The sequence below is a fragment of the Protopterus annectens genome, chromosome 5.part1, assembly GCF_019279795.1.
Source record: "Protopterus annectens isolate FY-2018-M chromosome 5.part1, PAN1.0, whole genome shotgun sequence".
NCBI classification, from domain to species: domain Eukaryota; kingdom Metazoa; phylum Chordata; order Ceratodontiformes; family Protopteridae; genus Protopterus; species Protopterus annectens.
This window is the reverse complement of record NC_056736.1, coordinates 259,741,617-259,760,085: the sequence shown is the minus strand read 5'-3', so window position 1 is coordinate 259,760,085 and position 18,469 is coordinate 259,741,617. Positions and strand designations below refer to the sequence as shown.

Here is an 18,469-nt window from a genome sequence, read left to right as displayed (position 1 = left end):
GAAGTTCAGTGACCATATGTACATCATTGGGGGTAATATCAGGGCACTCCCATAGGGCCTCCTCTATCCACTCCAACCCTAGGTCAGTTGGAATAACCGAAAAAAGGTCAACCACATCTATGGTTAAAAATACAACCTCTTTTTCAAATAAATGGGTTTGGATATTACGTAAAAAAGCCCAGGAGTCTTTAAGGATGTAATCCTGTCTCCCCCACAATTCCTTCAATTTCCAATCTAAAAATTTGGAAATATTGTGCGTCTTGGACCCTTGGGCTGCTACAATAGGTCTCAAGGGCGGGTCAGTTGGATCTTTGTGTATCTTGGGCACCCCAAAAATTGTGGGTACTCTAGGATCTGTATTATTAAGATATGTAAAAATATCCATTTCTATAACATCCTGGTCTACCAGGTCTTTAATGGCCAAATCTATCTTGTGATATGATAAATTAATTTCATGTATAGAAGCAGATGTGTATTTATCATAATCATGTAAAATATTGTACATTTTGGCCTGGTATAAATTTTGATCCATTAATACGGTTCCGCCACCCTTGTCGGGTTCCATGACTCTCAAGTGTTGACCCTGACAACTCTTGTAATAATTCACTTTCTTCCTGGTTTAGATTAGCTACATATTTATCCTTTCCCAGTTCTTTCCTGAATTGTAACTCAATTTTATGCTCCAAATTTCTGAGTTGTGGGTGGAGTGGGGGATTAAATGTACTAGATTTTCTCAAATGCAGGCTTGGGGTCCCTGGCGTAGCTCCCAATAAATTGTCTAGATTGAGTTTACGCATGAACAATTTCAGGTCCAAGATAGTGTGCACTAGGTTGCTACGTCTGTTGGGAACAAATTTGAAGCCCTTAGTAAAAAGCTGGAAACAAACGTCGGAGACTGGAAAGTCACTATAATTATAGATGTGATAGTTGTCCTTGGTATACATAGAATATTCCCCTATACTGGTTACAGTATAATTACCTATTTCTACCAATCCTGTCTCCTGATTTTCCTCCACGCTCGTGTTGGCCCCCCTCCCCTCTGTTCCTGAGGAGATATGGCTGAAGGGTGATAGTTCCCTGTGGAAGGGTGTCCCTGTTTGCGTTTCCGCTCTGACCTGCGATGTAAAAAATCCTCCTCGTTGCCCACACCCTGTGGCTGTTCTTCAGAAAACACCTCTGCCTCATTCTCTTCCAAAACTAAGGGTTCAGGGTGATTCCTATTGACATTGCGTTCAGTAGGGTGGGCTTCTGTATGCCATCTATTGTGTGGGGGGGTTAGGATACTGCCTGCCCTCCTGATATTCCAGAATATCCCTCCTTAATTTCTTGTACTTCCAATTGAGTACTGTGTCACAATGTTGATCTACCCCCCTCCTAATATCATAGTACTTAGATTTGTCAACATCAAACAATAAGTCATCAGTAACACACTCGTTGTATTTAGAAATATCATTCTGCAAACTTAAAATTTCTTTAGTATTTTTCTTTATAATTGCCTTGACAATTTCAAGGCCACATTGGTCAAAAGCAAAAATTAAGTCTTTGTGAAATTCACTGCCAGGGCATACCTGGTTAGGATATTTATACACTCTTAAACCTTTAGGCACTATGCCTTTGTTTAGACATTCAGTCAGATACATATTGTCCAGCTCTAAGGTTTTGTACCTGTAAAGAGCGTTCTCAAGCAGACGTAGGGATTCCTGAAAACTGTGCCTCTCCCCTGTAGTACGAACTCCTTGCTCGCTGAACTGAAATTTAGGCTTCGTGTGGACCCATTCAAGGAAGGTTGAGGTAGGCTTAGTATTCCTCTCCAGTAAACTCAAAGGTGGATCAGTTAAAGAATTAGAAGCAGTTTCACGTAAAACTGCAGGAGTGTTGTTAAAATCACTTCTGTTGGTTGTATCCATTGCTCTAGGTACGTTAGAGCGGACTGTACCAAGTGGTTCAGATAATGCAGGTGGAGTCGCTTTACTATTGGTAACAACTTTTAGTATTTCCCATTGTTCAACAATAATGTTGTGAATACCTTGTCCCAACAGAGTGAGAAGGTTAATGAGTGCTGTAAGTTGACCCGTGAGCTGTACAAAACTGTCGTTTTCGGACCTGGATAAATTGGCAGAGTTAGAGCTCTGTCCATCGCTCGAGGTGGAAGAGCCCGAACTGGCTTCCATGACAAGAACCGCAATGGAAGGAAAAGAAAACGCTGTAACCAAAACTCGTAATATCCAAAAACAGCTGATGCCAGTCTGATACCTCCACCACAAAGCTCACAATAAGGCACTGCTGTATGAACAGTATGAACAGTTTATTAACGTGAAACAAAGTAAAAAACACACGTTTTCATCGATTAAATACGACTTCATCAGATACAGTCCCAGGATAGACTGCAGTTTAAATACTTCCCATACTGCCATGTGTAACACAATTATTCAATAATTCGAGCACTAGACAGATGGGGTAAAAAGTATACGCCTCAGCAACTATTGCTATCAGAGCACTGAATTGTCAGTTCCTTATGCTAAAATTTCAGCAACATACCCTGGAACTCCTCAAACAAAAAATGTCTTCCTTTCCTGCTTGGGCAGACTCTAAAGAATTACAAGAGTTAATGCATTCTGCAAGTCAAGTAACTAAACACACCTTGCACTGTGGTTTTGACACCCTGGAAGCTTCTTGCAGGGCAACCGTCACTGGATCTGTCATTAGAAGACATGCATTACTTAAGGAACAGCCCCTGACAGACCATGTCAAATCTAAATTGTTGAATGCCCCCTTGCAGAAAGACAACTTATTTGGCACTAAGGCAGAAGAGGTCTTAAAAAAAGATGGAAGAAGAAGCAAAATCTATGCAAACATTTAAGGATTTCTTACAGGTCCAGCCACCCAGGTTCAGCAGGCATTGTCCCACCAAACACTGGTCCTTTTCATGCTTCCACTAAGCCAATCCAGCCTAGGCCCCGGGGGAACCAGACCCCTCCCCCCAGACAGCAGCCACAGGGAATGCAGAGATCTAAGCAGTGGACTACCTCCACTTCAAAACCTGGGAGTTCTAAGCCACCCCTTATGGTAAGAACTTACAATGACTCACCTCCCCCAACAACTCCCTCTGCCCACCTTCCCTTACCCCTAGGAGGAAAACTTTCCTTTCATGCAAGCACCTGGGCCACCATTGCCAATGACCACTGGGTTCTGAACATAGTGTCTCAGGGATACAAATTTTCCTTCCACACCCTTCCAGCCCCAAAAGGGTTCCCAGATTTACCTCCAAACCAGTGGGCAGAGGCTCAAAAGCAAATCCTTTCCCTGCCTTCTTTGAGGGCAGTAGAGCATGTTCCTGCAGAAAAGATAGGCCAAGGTTTCTACTCCAGACTTTTTCTGGTACCCAGAAAAGAGGGCACCTGGCACCCCATCCTCGATCTATCCATTCTAAACTTCTTCCTGGTGATCCCAAAATTAAAAATGCTCACCCTCCAGCAACTGCTCCCCATGCTCTCCAAGGACGCTTGGCTAGCCACCCTAGATCTAAAAGAGGCCTACCTCCACATTCCTATCAGGGAATCATGCAGGAAATATCTCTGCTTCAGGGCAGGATCTCAACACTTTCAGTTCTCTGTGCTTCCCTTTGGCTTATCTACTGCTCCCAGAATTTTCACAAAATGTCTGGCTCCGGCCATTGCCTTTTGCAGACAAAGGATTTACCCTTACTTAGATGACTGCCTTATTCAGACGGACAGCCAGGAAAAGCTGCTCAAGCACCTGGCCTTTGTAAAGACCCTATTAACCTCCCTAGGGTACACAATCAATGAAAAGAAATCCAAACAGGTGCCCACCCAAAGGATTATCTTCCTGGTAGCAAGCCTGGACACAGCATCTCAGATGGCATTCCTTACATCAGAAAAAAAAATTTTCTGACAGCCTACTTCTCTCAACTAGCCACCAGGACCCAGTTTTCTGTAAGGAAGATCCTGCAAGCTCTGGGGTTCATGGCATCTTGCATACTACTCATTCCATATGCCAGACTGCATATGAGGAAACTTCAGTGGTACCTAAACAGCCTTTGGTATCAACACTCTCAAGACCTGGAAACTCTTATACCTATAATTCCTTGCCTCAGAAAAGATTTTCTTTGGTGGGCAACAGCATGCTCCCACAACAAGGGACTGCCTCTCTCACCACCCCCTGCCACCCAGACCCTCACCACAGACGCATCAGACTATGCTTGGGGTGCACACCTGGATGGCAGGTGCATACATGGCCAATGGAGCCAGCAGCAAATCCCTCTGCACATCAGTCAAAAAGAGATGATGGCTGTCAAGCACACTTTGATAGATTTATAACCCCAGGGGCTCTCCTGATCAAAACAGACAACACCACTGTGATGTGGTATATCAACAAGCAGGGAGGAACTCACTCCTACCCTCTATGCAGGCTTGCCATGACCCTTTGGCACAAAGCCTCTGCCATGCATCTGTTAGCACAATTCCTACCAGGCTCTCTCAACTCTCTGGCAGACCAATTAAGCAGAAATCTTCTGGACCCTCATGAGTGGCAGCTCAACAGAAGAACCTTCACCCTAATAACTCCTAAATGGGGCACCCCGAAGGTCCATTTCTTTGCCTCCCACACCAACCATCAGCTCAGCAAATTCTGCACCAGGGAGCATCACTACATGGCTTGGAAAGTGGATGCCCTGTCCTTCCCCTGGATCAGTCTATGCCTTTCCTCCACTACCTCTCATCCCCAGGGTACTGCTCAAAATAAAGGAGGAAAAACCAAGGACAATTCTTATAGCTCCAGACTGACCTCGCCAGCACTGGTACCCCTTGCTCCGCAGCCTGTTCCTCACTGCCACCATCGCATCTTCCTCAGATTCCAAACCTCCTGACCAAGAGGGAAGGGGAATTCATGCATCCCCAATTGCAGACACTCAGTTTGGCAGCTTGGCGTATTCCCTAACCCCAGATCAATTTGCCAAGTCAGTAAACAGGTTCTAGATGTTATCTGTGAGGCCAGACACCCTAGCACTAGAAAGTCTTATGCTGACAAATGGAAAAGGTTCTGCACCTGGATCCAGGCTAAGGGAGCCATTACAGCACAGCCCTCCCTCCCTCTCATCCTGGATTACTTAGCTGACCTACTACACAGTAGCCTCTCTTGCTCCTCTATAAAAATTAATTTCTCTATTTCTGCTCATTTCCCCACTGAGCAGCCCCTTTTCTCACACCCTTTGATCAAACAGTTCCTAAGAGGGGCTAGCAACTTGAGGCCACCCAGAAGGGCACCAACCCCAGCTTGGGACCTTAACTTTGTACTGGAAAAACTCATGCTGCCCCCTTTCAAACTAGCTTCTTCTGCAGAGCTAAAATTTCTCTCCTGGAAGACAGCATTCCTTCTGGCCATCACTTCAGCCAGAAGAGTCTCTGAGCTGCATGTGCTCATGGCTGCGGAACCCTTCATCATCTTCCATGCTGACAGGGTATCCCTCAGAATTAACCCATCCTTCATGCCCAAGGTGGTGTCCAGTGTGGCTCTCAACCAATCCATCCATTTTTCCTAATCCCGAGAACAAAGGGGAAAGGATTCTGCACTCTCTAGATGTGCACAGACAGCTCATATTCTATCTAGACAGGACTAAATCCTTCAGAAAGTCTGATCGATTGCTGGATGCTCTTCGTGCATACAGCTGCAGTCATAACAGGGTTCTCCTGCAGTCAGGCGGGTCCTCGGTCGGCCGAATTCCAAAGTCTAGGTCCGGTGTGGGTTGTCGTCGCTTCTTCCCTGACGTCAGTGCGACAGGGGTATAAAGGAACCAGCCGACGCCATTTTCTTCAGTCTTTCTTGCCACACGGTGCCCAAAGCAGAAGCAGTTCGCAAGTGCCGGTCGGCCAGCTCCTGAGATTACGAAAATTTGGAAACCGAAGTCTTCTTAAAAGCTAAGTACCCCGTTGGGGAAACTTTTCTTGCCTCAGACCGATGTCAGACAAAGTTAATAATTGTATTTCTTGTGGGAAGCAAATACCGCATAAGGATTTCCATTCCCTCTGTATACCTTGTTTAGGCCCAGACCACGACGTCTCGGTCTGTCACTTTTGTGCTGCATTCAACAAACGCACTATTAAGCGTCGGGCGGAGTTCGCCCAGCATTATTTTGGGAAAGCATTTAACTATACTATGTCGTCGGATACTCCGACTCCGGTTTTGTCTAAAAAACTCAAAGACAAGGACTGACACACGAGGTCTGCGGCCTCTACCGACACCACGCCAAAGCTGACTACACGTGGTCCAGTTCTCAGCGAGGCGCCTATGCAGCCCCTGACTACCGACGACACTTCTTTGATGGTGTCTCCTGTGCCCGAGCTTGCAGGCTCCTCGGCCCATACCCCGACTACAGATACCGAAGCCGCTCTTGGCATTGAATCTCAGAATGTGGACAGGTCCACCTCCACTCAAGGTGTCTTCAGACCTTCCTCTTCTTTCTCCGTCAAGGCTTTCACAAAGTCTAAAGCAACCATGCACTCTGAGACCAGCTACACAGGACCCATCTCCAGGCCCCATGCCTAAGAAACAGATGCTTAAAATGGCTGAGGATTTAATTACTCTTATCAGAGGTTCTCAGCCCCCACCGGACAAAAGGCCCAGAGTGGAGGAAGATTCCCCCTCCTCTGATCAGGGCTCCATTATTTCAGAGCATTCTGATGATCAGGAACATTCTTACTCCCCTTTTGAAGACTCTGATGCAGAGGAGTCCATCCCTTCTGTCTCCCCCCCAGAGGATTACTCATTTGGGGAAACTTTGCATACCTTAAGGGAACATTTCCACTGGGAAGGCCAAGATTATTCAGATTCCAAGAAAAGGCTCAGGGAATTTCTCTTGCTACCTCAGCACAGGCCTCTGGCTATACCTCCTGTCTTGGACATCCTAGATGATGTTTACTCGGAGGCTTGCCTTAACCCGGACTCTCAACCTCCAGCTCCAGTTAAGCCTGATAGGTACTACGGGGTTCCTGACTCACACCAATTTCTATACAAAAGCCATGCTACTGACCCAGAAACCATCTCACAGGGCCCCAAGGGAGTTAAGGCCTCCATTGCTAAAAATCCATTACCTTCCGAGAGAGACTCCAGATCCTTAGAAAGGTGGGGAAAAAAGGTATATACCTCTGCTACCTTATCCATGAGGACCTTAAACTGTCAGTTTCATATGCTAAAATAACCAACAGTTTTTGTTATCACAATTGAAAAGTAAAATGTCACAACCTGAACAACCAGACTTGAAGGAGTTGCAGGATTTGATGCATAGTGCAGAACAAGTTGGTAAGCATACCTTACAATGTGGTTTTGATGCTCTAGAGGCCTCATGTAGAGCTGCTGTTACAGGATCAGTCATACGTAGGCATGCCTGGCTCAAGGAACAAGCCTTGCCTGATCATGTCAAAGCTAAATTACTAGACGCCCCTCTTCAAAAGGATGTACTATTTGGTGCTAAGGCTGAGGAGGTGTTAAGGAAAATGGAGGAAAAGGCTAAATCAATGCAAACTGTGAAAGAATTTCTACAGGTACAACCCCCATGTTTCAGTAGAAATTGGCCTTCCAAAAACTGGTCCTTTCCTGCCACAGACAGACCCCAAAGAGGCAGATACAGGCGCCCGAGGGGCAGGGGACAATCCCAAGGATCGTTTAGAGGCAGACAATGGCAAGCTCCTACACAAAGAGGTGGTGAAGATAACTCGCAATCTTTCAGAAAGCAAACCCAATGACTTCCCCCTTTAAATGCCAACCAAGTCTCAAATGGCAGCCCCCTTAGGAGGAAAGCTAGCATTATTTTTAAAAAAATTGGCATATTGTCACAAAGGACAAATGGATCCTGGACATTATAAACAGAGGCTACAAATTCCATTTTCACACCCTTCCAAAAATGAGAGGCATGCCAAACCTGCCACACAATCAAAGGGCAGAGGCACAAAGGCAAATTACAGATCTCATAAACATGAAAGCTATTCAAGAGGTACCTACGCACGAACAAGGTCAAGGTTTTTATTCCAGGCTATTTCTGGTGCCAAGGAAGGGAAAAGATTGGAGACCTATTTTGGACCTATCCATCCTAAACACATTTCTACTTGTACCAATAGTCAAGATGCTCACTCTACAGCAACTTCTTCCCATGCTGGGCAAGGAGTCTTGGCTGGTAACATTGGACCTCAAGGAGGCATACCTGCATGTCCCAATCAGGCAAAATTGCAGAAGGTACCTCAGGTTTCTTGCAGGTTCAACCCATTATCAATTCTCTGCATTGCCCTTTGGCTTATCTACTGCGCCCAGAGTATTCACAAAATGCCTGGCATCAGTAATTGCCTACTGCAGACTTCAAGGGATACAAATATACCCCTATTTGGACGACTGCCTGATCCAAGCGGACAGCAAGCACATTCTTCTGAAACATCTGGCTTATGTAATAATGTTGTTGAACTCTCTGGGATACACAGTCAACAAAAAGAAATCAAAGCTAATACCCTCTCGGAAGATAATTTTCCTGGGTGCCAATTTGGACACAAACACCCAGATGGCCTACCTCACGCCAGAGAAGCAGGGGCAACTAATTCAATACTTCAGAACACTAGCAAATTGCACCAGGCTGACTGCAAGGAAAATCCTGCAGACTCTGTGATTCATGGCATCTTGCATCGTACTAATCCCATGTGCAAAGCTGCATATGAGGAAACTACAATGGTACCTGAAAAACATATGGTCTCAACACAGCCACAGTTTGGAAACAATAATACCACTAATTCCATGTCTGCAAAAGGAATTTCTGTGGTGGGCTCAAGCATGTCAAACAAACACAGGTCTTCCATTCAGCAAGCCTCAAGCAAATCAAGTCATCACAACAGACGCCTCGGACTACGCCTGGGGGGCGCACATGACAGATCGGTGCATTCAGGGCAAATGGTCCCAAAAAGAAAAGCACCTTCACATCAATCAAAAAGAAATGCTAGCAGTAATAAATGCTATTATAGCTTTCAAGGACCTTCTACAACCAGGTCAACTATTGATAAGAACGGACAACACCACAGTTATGTGGTACATAAACAAACAGGGAGAACACGGAACACATTCTTACCCCCTATGCAGACTGGCCATGTCACTTTGGAACATGGCCATGGACTTACAAATGGAACTACAAGCACAGTACTTGCCAGGCAAGGAAAACACGCTGGCAGGCAACCTAAGCAGGAATATGACAGATCCACACGAATGGAAATTGCATCCAAAAGTTTTTACAGAAATAATCCAAGAATGGGGAAGGCCAGACATAGATCTCTTTGCCTCCCACAAAAATCATCAATTGACAAAATTCTGCTCAAGGATCTTCCATCCAAAGGCCTGGAGAGTGGACGCTCTCTCTTTCAGTTGGACATCAATGACAGTTTATGCCTTCCCACCTCTTCCTCTGCTGCCCAAAGTTCTATTGAAAACCAGAGCAGACAGACCAAAGATGATTCTCATTGCTCTGGACTGGCCAAGGCAACACTGGTACCCACTCCTGAGGAGCCTGACGCATTCGCCACCATGGACCCTGCCTCTAATTCCTCTTCTTCTGACTCAGCACAGCTTCAAAACTCTTCACAGCCAGCTAAAAACATTCAATCTAGCCGCATGGAAGATTCCTTAGCATCACAACAGGCCCTTCTCTCCAAGGAGGTGCAGGATGTCATTTTGGAGGCCAGAAGGCCATCAACTAGAAAAGCTTACTCTGCAAAATGGAAACGTTTTTGTGTCTGGAATGAGAAAAAGGGCCAGGATCCTGGAAAACTGAATTTACCTCAAATACTACAATATTTGGCTGAACTGCTAAGTAGTGGACTTTCTTTCTCCTCCATCAAAATCCATGCCTCAGCCATTTCTGCAGAATACAACACTGATCCACCTTTATTCTCTCACCCTCTCTTAAGACAGTGCCTCAGAGGGGCTAAGAATTTAAGACCTCCAAGGAAACAACCAATACCTGCTTGGGATCTTAATTTCATTCTGGAAAAACTGACCTTGCCTCCCTTTGAGCCAGCTGCCTCATCAGATTTGCAATATTTGTCCTGGAAAACAGCTTTCCTTCTGGCTATCACCTCAGCTCGTAGAGTTTCAGAACTACAGGCTGTCATGGCTGTCCAGCCTTTTATCATCTTCCATCAGGACAGAGTTTCCTTATGAACCAACCCGTCCTTTTTGCCTAAAGTGGTTTCCAGGGTTGCTTTAAATCAGGCCATACATTTACCTACTTTTTATCCTAATCCTCAAAACAAAGGGGAGAGATTACTACATTCCTTGGACATCCACAGACAACTGCGTTATTATTTGGACAGAACAAAGCCTTTCAGAAAATCAGAACAGCTCTTTGTGGCCTATGCAGTAGGAGCTCAAGGAAAGCCAATTTCCAAACAGACAATCTCAAAATGGATAGCCCACTGCATACGCTTTTGCTATTCCTTTCATGGCAAAACTGTACCTACAGGCATTAGAACTCATTCCACCAGGGCCACAGCCACCTCTGCAGCCTTCCTCAGAGGAGTTCCTACCAAGGATATTTTGGAAGCAGCCACTTAGAGTTCTGTGCATACCTTCTCCAAGCACTACAACCTACCATTATACTCCAAATCTAGAGCAGGCTTTGCCACTGCAGTCTTGCAGGGCATTTTGGCTCCTCCTAGTTCCTACCACCCCTTTCTTAGCTTTGGGATTCTACCCATCTGTTATGACTGCAGCTGTATGCACGATGGACATAGTACAGTTTTGTACCTACCATAAATGTAGATGTTCGAGTGCTAATACAGCTGCAGTCCAGGTTTCCCTCCCTCCCTCCTTCCCCTCTTGGGACAGGCCTATAGGCTAACACATCCTCATACAACCTGATTGGGGTATTCATTTATGTTGTATTTGCTTGCAACTACTGTATTTTGATTATATTACACTGCATTATTACACAAATTTATGTATTGCCTTCCTTCTGGGGGCACCTGAAATCTGGGGCAAGAAAAACTGAAGAAAATGGCGTCGGCTGGTTCCTTTATACCCCTGACTGCAGCTGTATTAGCACTCGAACATCTACATTTATGGTAGGTACAAAACTGTACTTTACCTTTGCTACAGGGGCAGAAGCCAAAGCCATCTACAAACAACCCATTTCCAAATGGATAGCACACTGCATCCATTTCTGCTACAAACAACTTGGAAAGCCTCCCCCCAAGGTGGTCAGGACTCACTCCACCAGAGCAGCCTCCACGTCTGCAGCTTTCCTCAGAGGAGTCCCCATCAGGGACATCCTGGAGGCTGCCACCTGGACATCTGTTCACACTTTCACCAAAAATTACCACCTGCCTCTCTTCTCCAAATCCAGAGCAGGGCATCCTAGCAAGCCCCTAGCTTCTTTGACTGCCTCCACCCATTTCCTCAGCTTTGGGATTCAACCCAAATGTGATGACTGCAACAGTGAAACACGAAGAACATAGTTCAATTGTGTACACTTGCCATAAATATAGATGTCTGAGTGTATTCACTGTTACAGTCCTGGTTTCCCTCCCTCCATTCCCCTTTCTTCTCTTCTTTACAATGGACATATTGGTATTTACTTTCTACTGGTGGGGTTCTTCCATCAGAACCTGGCTCCTACTTGGGGGCTCCTGACAGGTTAGGGCAAGAAAAACTGATCTAATGGCATTGGCTGCCTTACATTTTACTACTGATGAACTGACATCAATCCTGAAGCGACAGCAACCGGCGCAGAAATACTAAGCCTCTGGTATTCGGGCCAGCTGAGGGCTACCCTGGCAGGGATAACCCAAATGTGATGACTAAAACAGTGAATACACTCGAACATCTACATTTATGGTAAGTGTACACAACTGTACTTTATAGGTCACATTAAAGGTGGGAAACATTTTGAAATGATTTATTGTGGTCTCATTGTTTTATATCACAAAAACCTGGCATTTTAACAGGGGTGTGTAAACTTTTTATATCCACTGCACCTCTTGGGTGACCCTACCTGCTGATGATCTCATTAAACTGATCACGCTGTGGGCTTGGAAAGCCCTTGACTCCGTACAGCCTAACCCCAGGAGATCAGACAAAATGTTCACAATGCCAGAGGGCCATCAGCACTGGGCTAAGGGATTAACAGTAGATGCCATGATGGTTACGGCAGCCACCTAGAAGGAACTTGCAGAAGAGTTCCACTGTTCATCCCCCTAACCAGGAGTCCAGGGCAATGGACAAATTATAAAGTGGGTGTATGCCTCATTCACCTTCTCTTTAAGGTCCTTAAATTTTATGGCACATTTTACTAGACTCCAAAGGGATCTGATCAAGGAGCCTGTGTCTGAGGAAGTTCAAGATAAATTGGCCTCCCAGCTAGCTATACTGGAGTCTATTTCCAACTTGTCCATGAGGTTCATTACACATGCAGCCGAAGGGATGATTAGGGAAGCTGTTTCCAGTCTTGCCATAAGGAGGCATGCCTGGATGCGCTTGTGTGAGTTTGCGGAGCTACTTAAGTCTTCCTCAATGCTCCTTTTGATGGATCTTCTTTGTTTGGCCCCAAAGTCAGAGAAACCCTGCCCAGGTGTGAGAAAGATGGAAAGACCTTATCTGCGGTGGGCATACATTTTTCGGCTCCCCAGCAGTGCTATTTCAGGAACCAGAGGAGCGGAAAGATGTGGTTCAAAAAATCCCAAGGGCCTTTTCAGGACATATGTGGTGGTGGCTCCCCTCGGGGCAGAGGGGGGAGCTCCAGTGGGAGACACCAACCCCACGGCAGGAGTGGCCAGCAAAATCAGGGTTGTAGAGATTCTTTCTCAGAGAAGCCCTACCAGCAGTCCTGAAAGGGGGCCTGATTGCTTGCCTGAGGAGGCTGTTGGAGGAAGGCTGTCCTTGCATTCAAGAGCCTGGTGACAAATAGCCACAAATACTTGGGCGCAAAGTATTATTGCCAGAGGATACTACATCCCTTTCATGCTTTTTCCCAGATTAGGCAGAAGAATCCCCGATGTTCCACCCAATAAGAAGGATCAGGCAGCTCTGGAAATTCAAAAGCTGCTAGAAAAAAAGTAATCTAAAAAGTCCCACCAGACCAGATAGGATCCATATTCTACTTAAGGTTCTTTTTTGTGCCAAAAAAGACAGGGGACTTGAGACCAATCTTGGATCTCAGCTTTCTAAACAAATTTGTTCAGCAAACAAAATTCCGAATGGTCACAGTTGAGTCTGTCCTACCATTCTTAGAGGAAGACGATTAGATGTGCTCCATAGACCTGCAGGACACTTATTACCACATAACAATGGCAAGCACTCTGGTAGGTTCCTCCGCCACTTTTGTCTAAGAGCCAGTCACTACCAATTCAGAGTGTTGCCCTTTGGTCTCACCACAGCCTCCAGGGTGTTCACCAAGTGCATGGCACCAGTAACAGCTCACTTGAGACTGCACGGATTCAGGGTGTTTCCATACTTAGATGACTGGCTCGTCACCGCTCCCAGCAGGCATCTACTAAATCAAGCAACAGATTTTATTCTGCATCTCTTTGCTCATCTAGGCAATACAGTGAATCCAACAAAATCACAACTAAGCGCTTGACTCAAGATTTGGAGTTTATAGGAGCCATCCTGAATACTACCACTTGTACAGCTTCTCTTCCTCTTCACAGGTCCCTAAAGATAGGTTCCCAAGTGCAAGCCATTCTTTGCAACAACAGGGTACCTGCACTGCTATTTCAAGTCTTGGGGTCCATGGCAGTAGCCATCACCCTGGTCCCACTGTCAAGATTTCACATGAGACTTCTGCAAAGGCTATTGGCATCCCAATGGTCCATTCTGACTCATCCCTTGACGCATTCCATTTTAATTACCAGTCATTGCAAGAAGTATCTATCCTGGTAGATGGAATCTGAAGAAATTCTTTTAGGCCAACCCTTTATTTCACCTCAGCCCAAGGCCTTAGTGACCACGGATGCCTCCCAGATGGGGTGGGAGGCATTAACTGAGCAGAAAAGTCCAAGGCACTTGGTCCCCAATGGAGGCCAATTTGCATATCAGTTTTCTGGAATTGAGGGCAGTGCTTTTAGAATTGCAGGCCTTTCAAGATGCCCTCCCTCTAGGAACTATATTGCGATTCAGTCAGACAATATGTCGGTAGTCTAGTATATCAACAAACAGGGTGGAACCAGGTCTTACCCCCCTCTGTTGAGAAGCTCTCAGAGTATGGCAATGGGTGATTTCTTCCAGCCATTTCCTAACAGCAACGCACATCCCAGGGTGTTCAAATCTGATAGCGGACAAGTTGAGCAGATGCATTCTCCTGCCTCACAAGTGGTCTCTCAATCCCAAAGTGACGGAGGAGATTTTTCGTCAATGGGGCTGGCCTTGCTGTGATCTGTTTGCATCTCCCCTAAACAGCAAGTGCAGCAGCCACTTTGCCCTAAGTCCCCCTCAGGGGGAGTCCCAAGAGACACTGTCCTTCATGATTGGCCCTCAGGATTACTCTATGCCTTCCCCCCTTTCCACTGATTTCTCTCTTCTTAAAGAAAGCCATCAGGTTAAAGAGCAAAGTGATCCTCATTGACCCCTTCTGGCCTCGAAGTCTGGTTCCCCTTTCAGTGGCCTCACCTAATTCACCGTCCATTGACTCTGGACCCAGATCCGGATCTCCTGTCCCATCCTCAGGGACTGGTGCACCTCAGTCCTCAGAACTTCAAGCTTACAGCTTGGTTTCTCCAATTACAATAATCGCCAGGCAAAATAATCTATCATCTCCAGTCTAAAAAATGTTGATGGCTTCCCATAAACCTTCCACCAGGAAACTGTACCATAACAAGTGGAGCAGATTTTCTTTTTAGGCACACAATAACAGTCTTAATCCCTTTTCCTCTCCAGTTGAAAAAGTTTTAGAATTTTTAGCTATGCTTTTTGAACAAGGAGCTTCTGCTTTTACTATTAAAGTCCAACTGGCTGCCATTTCCAATTTCCACAATGGCTTTGAAGACTGCTCATTAATTTCGCATAGGCTGTGTAAAGTATTTATGAAAGGAACCCTGTGATTATAGTCACCTTATAAAGACACTGTGGCTCCTTGAGACCTTACTATTGTTCTGCAGTCTTTCATCTTTTCTCCCTTTGAACCAGCAGCTACTTGTGACCTGAAGTTTCTTTCCTGGAAGACTGTTTTTCTGATAGCCATTACCTCCACCAGAAGAATTAATTTCAGAGATTCAAGTGTAAACTACAAAACCTCCATATTTTCACTAAGAACCAACCCATCTTTTCTTCCTAAGGTAGCTTGAGACACAAACATTAATCAGTCCATTGAATTGCCTGTTTTCTTCCCAAAATTTTCTAAGAAGGGTAAATATTGTTTACATTTGTTGGATGTTAACAGACAGTTGCATTTCTATCTCAGTAGAATTAAGGCTGTTAGAAAGTCGGACCATTTATTTGTCACCTTTTCAGGCCCTTATCTGGGTAAACATGTTTCAAAAGTCACTTTATCAAAGTGGTTAAGAGACTGTATTACTTTCATGTACAATAAAAAGAATCTCCAATTACCAGGACCAGTGAAGGCACATTCTACTAGAGCAATAGCCACGTCTGATGTTTTTTCATTCAAAGGCTTCCATGGATGAAGTATATGCAGCAGCAGCAGCCTGGGCTTCTCCTACCTTTATCACTCATTACAAATTGGATCTGGTCTCCAGGGGAAGAGTGTACTTTGGCTCTATGCTGCTCAAGATTATCCTTCCATAAGGCCTCCCAAGTTCTAAGGTAGCTGGAGACTCGGTCCCATATATAAAGGATAAATGAAGTTAGACAACATCAGATAAAGAAGTTATGGTCTTCCCATAATGTTAAATCTGTGTTGATCTTCATTTATCCTTGACTTCCCACCCTCCTTCAGACTCCTTGGAGGATCGGACTCTTGTCCTGGGTATCAGTTACCTCATTTATGACCATGGATATAGCGTCTTCAGTTTCTGTAGAGCTGATGTTCTTCGTGGTTCACTGTTGCAGTCATTACATTTGGGTAATCTGCTGGCAGGTTGCCCTCAGTCGGCCTGAATAACAAAGTCTTGGGTCCTGCGTCGGTTGCTGTCTCCTCTTCCATGACGTCAGGTCGTCAGGGGTATAAAACATGCAGACAATGCCATTTTATTCAGTCTTTCTTGCCGTGCGGTGCCCGAAGCAGAAGCAGTTCGCAAGTGCCGGTCGGCCGACTCCTGAAATTTTCGCATTCGAGTTTCAGAACTGAAGTCTTCAAACTAAAGTTAAGTACCCTGTTGGGGAAACATTTTCTTGCTGCCTACCAATGTCAGTACAGGTTAATAATTGCATTACTTGTGGGAAGCAAATACCTCATAAGGATTTTCATTTATACTGTATTCCTTGCCTATGCCCAGATCCTAATGTGCCTTGCTGTTACTTTTGTGCTAGATAACCAACGCACTATTAAGCGTCGGTATAGTTTTGCTTCTAAATTTTTTGGATCAAGATTTAATTACCTTAAAATGTCGTCGGTTAGCAATCTGACTACCAGAGTTCACAAAAAAACGCAAAGAAAAAGACAGAGACAGACCGTTGAGGTCCAAAACCGACGACAAAGCTTCTCCTAAGCCAGTCGCAGGTTCGCCGGTACTCAGTGAGGCGCTTTCGCAGCCCCTGATACCCGCTACTTTTGAGACGCAGGCCTCTGCCGAGACCCATTTGGAGTCTGGTATGCTGTGAGATTCTCAGAGTATTGAACCCGCAGATGTCTCTCCCTTGGATGGGTCCAGAACCGCTGAGCAGGCACCGGCTTCTGAGGGTGTTTTCAGGTCTCAACATTTTTATGTAAAACCAATGCCAGCCTCAAAAACAAGGTCAAAAGCATCTTCTATGTCTAAAAAACCAACGCATGAACCACGTGCTCAGGCCCCTATGCCTAAAAAACAGATGCTCAAAATGGCTGAGGACTTAATTACCTTGATCAGGGGTCCCCCCCCCTGCTAAGAGGCCTAGGCAAGGCACTGATTATGAATCTTCAGATCAGGTTTCCATTTCTTCTGATTCCTTTTCTGATCAGGAATTTTCCATTCCACTCTATGAGGATTCTGACCCAGAGGAATCCATCCCATCTGCATCTCCTCCTGAGGATTACTCTTTTGGAGAAACTTTGCATACTTTAAGGGAACATTTTCACTGGGATAGGACTTCTCTGAATCAAGAAAGAGGCTTAGGGATTTCCTTCTTCTTCCTCAGCATAGGCTTTTGGCTATGCCTCCTGTATTGTTGATGTGTTTTTGGAATCAAGCATGGCTTTTGATTCCCTGCCTCCAGCTCCTAGTAAGCCAGACAGATATTACAGGGTTCCTGACTCCCACAAATTTCTATTAAAAAATCCTGCTGCTGACCCTGAGACTATTTCACAGGGTCCCAAGGGTGTTAAGGCCTCTGCAGCCAAAAAGCCTACCCCCTCTGATAGATATTCCAGGGCGCTGGATAGATGGGAAAAGAAGGTTTATACGTCTGCTACCTTGGCAATCAGAGCTTTAAACTGCCAGTTTCATATGCTTAAATATCAACAACATGTTATGGGCCCAATGAAACAGAAAATGATGTTGATTTCTGATTGTGTGGAAAATAGAGTTACAAAAATTATTGAACTCTTCTTCAACATCTGGCATTTGTAAAAAGGCTTCTAACATGCCTAGGGTACACAATAAACGAAAATAAATCCTAACTGTTACCCTCTCAAATAATTACATTCCTGGGTGCAAGCTTGAATACAACTGCCCAGATGGCTTACCTTACGCCAGACAAACAAAGGCAATTGACAATCTACTTCAAACAAATTGCAACAAAAACCCAGTTATCTGCAAAACAAATTCTGCAGGCTTGGGGTTCATGGTATCCTGCACTCTACTAATTCCATATGCAAGACTGCATATGAGGAAACTTCAATGGTACCTAAAATGTTTATGGAGCCAACATTGTCACAGTCTGGAAACAATGATTCCACTCATTCCCTGCCTACAACAGGAGGTTTCTTTGGTGGGCGGAGACATGTCACCAAAACAAGGCACTGTCATTCACTCTAACCCTGCCACCCAAACCCTAACTACAGACGCATCAGACTATGCTTGGGGGGGCCCACCTGGCAGGGAGATGCATTCAGGGAAAATGGAGCCCAAAACAAATGCATCTGCATATCAACCAGAAAGAGATGCTAGCTGTTCAGAATGCTCTGACAGCCTTCATGGACTTACTTCATCCAGGACAACTACTGATAAAGGTGGACAACACCACGGTTATGTGGTACATAAACAAGCAGGGGGGTACACATTCCTACCCCCTTTGCAGACTAGCCATGGTATTGTGGAACACAGCTTTGACTTACCAAATACATCTTCAAGCTCAATTCCAGCCAGGAAAACAAAATACTCTGGCAGACGACCTAAGC

The 18,469-nt window shown here is 45.2% G+C and overlaps 1 protein-coding gene across 1 annotated transcript in view; it reads left to right on the top strand.

Moving 5' to 3' along the window:
* POGLUT1 (protein O-glucosyltransferase 1) overlaps positions 1-18,469 on the top strand; it is a 937,534-nt gene that overhangs the window by 803,112 nt on the left and 115,953 nt on the right. The gene's annotated exons all lie outside the window — the stretch shown is intronic.